The 7,639-nt window shown below is 40.4% G+C and overlaps 1 pseudogene; it reads left to right on the top strand.

Moving 5' to 3' along the window:
• The first annotated feature begins 1,702 nt into the window (after window positions 1-1,702).
• On the top strand, window positions 1,703-6,562 carry LOC121845990 (annotated as a pseudogene).
• Window positions 6,563-7,639: the final 1,077 nt, after the last annotated feature.

Below are 7,639 nucleotides of genomic sequence, written 5' to 3'. Positions count from 1 at the left end.
GGGCCCTCTAGAATTAAGATTTATTAGTGTGACACGCTTACCTTTAGCGTTAATTAATATTGTCCAACATTTAGCTTGATTAATGTCAGCTATAACGTTAAGGTATTTCTACATACGGGCGCCGCCATATTTTTTCTTGACATGTTTCCGGTTCTATCGAAAATAGTTCTCCTTCGTTTGATCAGACACTTTTAGTTCCGACTAGACAATGACGCCTTGATCACACCGATAGTACTCCTGCGCAAAATAGAACGCAGCATCATCTAGATATGGGTGCAACAAAAGTTCAACATTCACCTACTGCTACCATTTCTGTCAAGTCGTCTACGAATACAGTTTGACGCATACATTTTTAAATCCTATGTTTAGCACCACATAGAACGCATTGCAACTGCCTCTGCAATGCAGCGTTCCATTGGATTGAATGTACTTCTGGAGTCCCGGAATGATGACACTGTCAGTGTGATCGAGGCGTGAGTCCCTAAGAAGAGGCCTGTGCAGAGAGGTATATTATGTGGTCCAAACCTTCAGAGATAATCAAGTTCTCTCCCATGAAACTGAACTGTTTTTTCCTCACAGAGAAGGGATATTATATGTGTAAATAATTGACTTTATTCCAACCACAACCAATGGGACTCCTTAAAACACACCACTTTGAAACAACTATGACCAGAAGTTACTTTTCATTGCAGGTTATGATATGAGAGCATTTTCGCTAACCCAAACCCTAACCCTTTTCCTAACCTTAATCTAATTATCCTAACCTGCTATGTTGATTCTCCTTACCTGCTGCGTAAATTCTCCTAACCTGCTTCAAAAAAGTAACTTCTGGGCTTAGTTGTATTGAAGTAGTGTGTTTTTAGGGTATCTTCACCACCAACCAACAAACGTATTTGTTATTTGAGTATCCTCATCCTGTTGATTTTTAAAGTGTTGGAAAATAATGTCTTTGTGTTCACAAAACAGTTTAACTCACTCACTTAAAAGGCCAGCCTACTTCTTTCTCCTCTGCTAAGGTATGGTAGATGACCTGGAGGTCATTTACCTTTAACTGTAAAACATACTTGCAATAAAGAAATAAAAATCCCTTTAAGTCTCTTGTTTAACAGACAGATATCACAACAGTTCCACATATGCCAGATGTTTGACTAAACACAGACTGTTTTCCTCCCATGTCGGCAAACTGCAATGGCAAGGTCCCAGCAAGGCTAACTAAACAGTAACCAAGCAACCCTGGTCACTGACCTTGTCGATGCAAGGATAATGCCCCCCCAATGTAGAGTTTAAAAGCTTGAGTACAGGATTGATTCCATTCCATTGAGTTAGGAGAAGATTGTAATGAAGTAGGCCCAGTTATGGTGCAGTACACTATGCAGTAGTTTACAGTAGCATAATGAAGCATTCACAACTTCTTATCATTGAGAAAGAAAAGACTGCCATCACTATAAGGAGGCTGTTTCACCCGTCTCAAAATTTCTCTCTAGCAATAACATCCCCAACTACTTCCAGACTATGCATTCTTTAATAAATGAAGAACACATTGCACCACATAAAAAGTCCCCATATCCCCAGCTATAAAGGGAACATTTACAGATGCCATATAGCCATAATCAAGAGACTCAATGAACCAATCTCCTCCCCACATGCACTTTGGAAAGCCTCTCCTCTGCGTTGTGTATGTTCAACAGGTAGAATCATGTTCCTACTGCACTACCTCCCTTCTCCGAGTCAGACTGTGAGAGAAACAGCCCCTGGTAAGTGAGTAAATTGTTTTCATTACTTTAAAGCTACTGTCAGCAATTGGTATATCATTTTTTAAAACTTTTAAATTAATGATATATAGCCATTAGTTAGGAGGACTTGTAGTGTATATTGTTTGGTTTGGATTGTTAACGCTTATAGCAACTTTTATTGATAGGATGTTTGGATCATAATTAATAGGATCATTGGGGTAATATGATTGATAACCATCATCTTTTGATGTGTACTATACACACATAGAGTCAACCATTAGATTATCTACATTTACATTTGAATTTGTTGATGGGATAGGAGTATGTTTCGATTGAACCTCTAACATTTTATTGGCGCCTCGCTATCGGCGTTAAAAGTGCAATGATGGACAACTTTTCTAAATAGTTTACTTGATGATGAGTATTTCTCTTCAGGACCTAATATTGTAGCCTAATACACACTATTACAGTACATAATGGAATACACATGTACATAATGGAATTAGCAAGGTACAATGCCTCTACATACTTTCAACGTTGTTTTGAGTGTAGAGATGGAATTGCGGCACAAAGAAGGCAGTGCTTTGGATAAACTCTCAGTTTATAAGGTGGATGTGTATGTTTCCCTTTGGTCCACTAATTCAACGCAGACTAAAGCTTTGTTTTTATCGGTTGAGAAGCCCAGTAAAAAGGTGTTAGATACTACCATCCCAGGAATACTACCATACAACTTTCTAATGGGAACCAAGCCATAATAAAAGTTACATTTACATAACTATGATTATTATTATGTGTAAGTGTTGATCTTGTATTCTTGACTAAGGGAATACATTGTCATTCTGATTTATGTCAACAGTCATTGCAGATTTCATCCACTTCAGACATGTTTCGTGTGTGGATCAAACTCTGTCTCCTCTTGCCAGGTAATGCTATCCCTTCACACGTACACCTTTCACTGAAACATCAAAATCCCCTGATTCATTTAGCCATAAAACCACAACAACAAGTGGAAGCATGTTTTTGATTTGTCATAACACTACGCTCACAACAGTGCATGTCCACTATACTGCACTTCCAGGGGTAAGTAGCTTCATGATCCACAACACCCTCCACAGCCTGTGCTTGGAGGACTTCCCCCAAGACGGGCTGGTTCAGCTGAATAAATGCAACCTGGACTCAGTTCTCCAGCAGTGGATCTGGAGGGACCAGAGTCTCCTGGAGCGTGTGGGGACCTCCAGGTGCCTGTCGGCCCACCACTCTGATCCTGTCCAGACTGTACCCTGTGAGGGGGTAGAGGATGGGGGACACAGGGATGATGGGGGCTGCGGTGGGGGTGTGAGTTGAACAGGCTGATCAGTCAGAACAGTTCTCTGGAGCTCTCCACAGACGGGAAACGACTGACGCTGTCCCACAGGAGCAAGCAGACCAAGTGGAGGTCTCTGGATGAAGGGGATATATGCCAGGAGAGGCTCAGTAAGTGATTGTTGTTGCCTCAAAAGTTTTTTAATCGCTTAATTTACATTTAACACTGACTGTATAACAAATCCTCATGGCATGAAATTGGATCTTTGTGTAAATTGACTTACATGAGTGAAGCTCTAGAATGAGCCACATAAGCACTCATGATGTTGAAAATAATGTAACATTTTTATCTCCTTTTGAATGATTGACTTCATCACTAGTTAGCAGTTGTTAGATTGAGGCTTTGTGTGAATTGATACAGCATGGGCCTCTCAAACCTAGGCTAGAAGATATTAACTCAATGTCGTTCCACAATAGTCCCCCAGTCCACCTTGGCCACATGGTGCCATTGTGGCCACCATTTTGTCCGCATAAAAACTAACACAGGGGATGGTGATGCAACATGTGTTTGTATATTTGTACTGGCACCTGCAGGATCCAAAAGGGCATCGAGCGATCCCGATGAGTTTGAGGTGAAACCTGCGAAAGAGCAGAAAGCGGGGCCTCCTGGTATGACCGATGAACAGAAAGAATTCCTCAGATGGTTCTATCGCACTGAGGACCGTAAGTTATGCTCTTTACAAAGCTATTGTACCTTTTTCCCACTACCGAGCTGAGCCAAACTGAGCTAAGCTGTTCTGTGTCTTGCTGGAAAGGACAATGAGGAAGGAAAATAGCCAAGCCAGCACAGTACAGATAAGGTTGGCTTGATAGTGTGAAAATGGTATTATTAGTGTTGTATTAGGTTAATGTTGGGGTAGCAAACTGATCCATAGCCATTGTTTGGGAAATTACAAGTAAAATAGATATGATTGGATTGTTCTTAAGTAAGCTATTTGATATGACAGCTCCATTATGTTATCCAGCTCCATTATGTTATCCAGCTCCATTATGTTATCCAGCTCCATTACATTATCCAGCTCCATTACGTTATCCAGCTCCATTACATTATCCAGCTCCATTACGTTATTCAGCTCCATTAAGTTATCCAGCTCCATTACGTTATCCAGCTCCATTACGTTATTCCAGCTCCATTACGTTATCAAGCTCCATTACGTTATCCAGCTCCATTATGTTATTCAGCTCCATTATGTTATTCAGCTCCATTATGTTATTCAGCTCCATTATGTTATTCAGCTCCATTATGTTATTCAGTTATCCAGCTCCATTACGTTATCCTACTGAGCAGTTTGTTCTTACAATATATACTCAGTTAATCAGTTTTCACTTTTCATGGCACTGTAGTGGTGGTGGTGTCATTTATGTGATCTGATCCCAAAGCCTCCATAAAGGGATTGGTTATAGTGAAGCACTTTTTCTCTTAGTCAGATTTACATGGTAGTAAACTTTTATTCTCGCCAAGGCTCCAAGTCTGTAAAAAAAAAAGCTGTTAAGTGCACACTTGGTCCAAGTTCCAATGTTTTGTCTTTGATCACCTCTGAAATTTCCTGTGGGGTTATAACGGTGGGAAGATTTTCCGCAGTTACAACTGTGTGTTTTTGTCGTCACAGCAACTCCCTGGAAGTTTGCGATGCTGGCTCTGTCCTTCGCTGCCCTTCTGCTGGGCTGTCTGCTTCTGGGAATGGGCTCCATGGCGAACAAGTAAGCCCCTATCTGACACTGACTCAACTTAAGTAGACTAATGTCTACCCACTCAACTCAAAAATACTAATGTAATACACTGTCATTCTAAACAAGAAATATCTCATGTGTCTTCAATTATGAAACATGGTGTGGTGAAGATACTTATGGTCAACAACAGTAAATGATCCAAACAAAGTGTTCATCCCAAATAACACCCTAGCCTTATGGCCCTTGGTCAAAAGTAGTGCACTATGTAGGGAATACGGTTCAATTTGGGATGCAACCAAAGGCTCTGTGGAACCTAAATACAGGACCTGTTATGGAAGAAAACAAAAGCAATCTCCATATTTGTGCGTGCTGGTCTGGCCATCTTTATTTACACCACAGTGACTACATTTCCCATCATCCTCCACACAGAAACAGGAATAAGATAGCCAAGTACAAGGCGGCGGCTCTGGCCATGAAGCCGGAGGCGGAAGAACTACAGGTCATCATCACGGAAGTTGGAGGTCAAAGAACTAACTCAGAGGTCAAACCCGTCAACAGCGCCTCTGTCCAGGTCAGTATGAGCCAATCTGAGATCCCAGTGAGCCAGGCCAAGCCCCTCCAGGACAACGGGGAGGTAGAGGGGCTCAAACCGGGGGACATTGTGGTGACCTGGAATGACGGGAACGTGTCCAGCCTGTACCCCGAGCCTGAGGGGGAAGTGGAGGTGTTGGCGGAGGTAGAGAAAGAAGAGGTAGTTGAGGTAGAGAAAGAAAAGGTGGTGGAGGAGTTAGAGAAAGAGGAGGCAGAAGAGGGAGTGGTGGTAGAGGGATGAAGGAGAGAGATATAACAGCCACGTTCCTCATTACTGCTCCTCTGCAGAGGCAGAACAGAAACTCCTATTTACTTAGGCATAACTGTCATTTTAAGTTGTTTTATTTTGACCTGTAACTTAAACAACCACTGTCTGTTTAATTACTGTAATGCCCTTTTTACACTACTGTGCTGAGCCAGACCGTACTGTGCTGGCTCAGATATTTTATTGGAGGATGCGTAACTATGCCAGCGCAGTACAGCTTGACTTGGCTCAGTAGTGTGAAAAGGGTATACAACTACTACAAATAATGCTGTGTACAAGATGTGCAGTATCACAGTCATCATTCACAAGTACTTTGTTGGTTGCAGTTTCAGCCATGCTTGGAATATACATCTACTGTAAACATTGCTGGCCGTCGAAACATCGCAACCAACTATTTGGGATACCAAATAGTTAGTAAATGTTGTTTTTGGTCATGAAGAAGTGCAACGTGTTGTTTATAGTGTAGTGAAGAGTTTTCCTATGTCTCTTGACAGTATGTAGGAACACTGATAAACCATGTGTCATAAGCTATTCAAGTGTAGTCTACTTGGGAAACACTAAAAGGCAACTAAACATGGTCTGAGATAACATTAAAATTGGAAGATCAAACTTCTCTTTATACATCTCTTTTGTAATTCTATTTGTAAAGTATTTTTAGTTATAATGCTGGCCACCAGGAAGATTAGCCGACCTCATGGCATCAGCTAATGGGGATCCTAATATAATCCAAACTGGAATTATCTTGCTGTAAGTATAGTGGAAAGCTCTTGTGAGAGAGTATTCACATATAGATGTTTGGGACAGAAAACAGAATTCAGTGGGTTAACTTTTGTCATCATACCACCTCTCCATGTGTAAGATACATTTTCATTGTGTTATAAAAGCATTCCACCAATTGCAGTATTTACAATAAGGAAATAAAACTGTTCATATCAAAATAGTTATGTTTTGTCATTTTGGTTGGGATGGCATTAGCATACAATAGTATAAAACTGTGTTTTAAGTTTTTAAAAATGCAACCATTGTTACACTGATGAGCCTGAGGAGGGCGCCCACATCTCGTGAAAACGATGTATATATGAAGTTAAAGCCCCAATGCAGTTGTTTTGATATCAATATCAAATCATTACTGGGTAGCAATTAAGTACCTTACTGTAATGGATTTCCATTCAAATGGGCAAAAAATGCTTTTTAGCAAAAACATATTTCTCAAGCAAGAATTTCGCTCAGACTGTCTGGGAGTGGTCTGAGATGGGAGGGGAAAACTGAAAACTAGCTGTTATTGGCAGAGATGTTTGGAACTGTCTTTGTTATTTGTCTATGAACCAATTTATAGCATGGTGATGTGACCATGGAAAGCCAAAACTCGCGGCCATGCAAACCTGCTGATTAGAAACCAGCACCTATCAGGAAATTACACTGATCACATTTTTCACACTTTTACAGTGTTAGTTTCATCAACTGTTGTACAATATAATATAAAACACAGAAAAACTGAATTTTGACTGCACTGGGCCTTTTACTCAAAGATTGACTTGCTACTTTGTGTTATAACATCAAATAACTTATAATATGTCTTCATTCGATAAAATGAGTTTTCCTTTATAGCTTATTAAAATGCATATAAAAATACATGTGCATAGTGTCAGCAATCTATACTACAGTGAACATACCATCACCGTCATATGCACTCCAATCACCACAATACATTTGGCAACTAACATAACTTTGTCCCAGTAACTGACTTCAAGACAAACTTTGAAAACTTTGGCAATATAAATTCAACATTCACAATGACAGTTTAAACACCAGTCCATTACTGTCCATCTCTCAAGGAGCTCTGATAATTACTGTTCCATCTCTTCACTTGAAGGTGCAGTAAGTCATCATGACGTTTTGGTACACGCTCCAACGAAGTGATGGTGATATCACCATGACAGCTTCTGCTGCATACAGTATGTTGATGGCTTGGTTGTATGTTATTCTGTCTCCATTTTGTTCTGTTTTTCACATTTGA

The sequence above is a fragment of the Oncorhynchus tshawytscha genome, unplaced genomic scaffold (genome assembly GCF_018296145.1).
Source record: "Oncorhynchus tshawytscha isolate Ot180627B unplaced genomic scaffold, Otsh_v2.0 Un_scaffold_530_pilon_pilon, whole genome shotgun sequence".
In the NCBI taxonomy this organism is placed as follows: Eukaryota; Metazoa; Chordata; class Actinopteri; order Salmoniformes; family Salmonidae; genus Oncorhynchus; species Oncorhynchus tshawytscha.
Note: the sequence above shows the minus strand (reverse complement) of the source record. Positions and strands in the feature narration are given on the sequence as shown.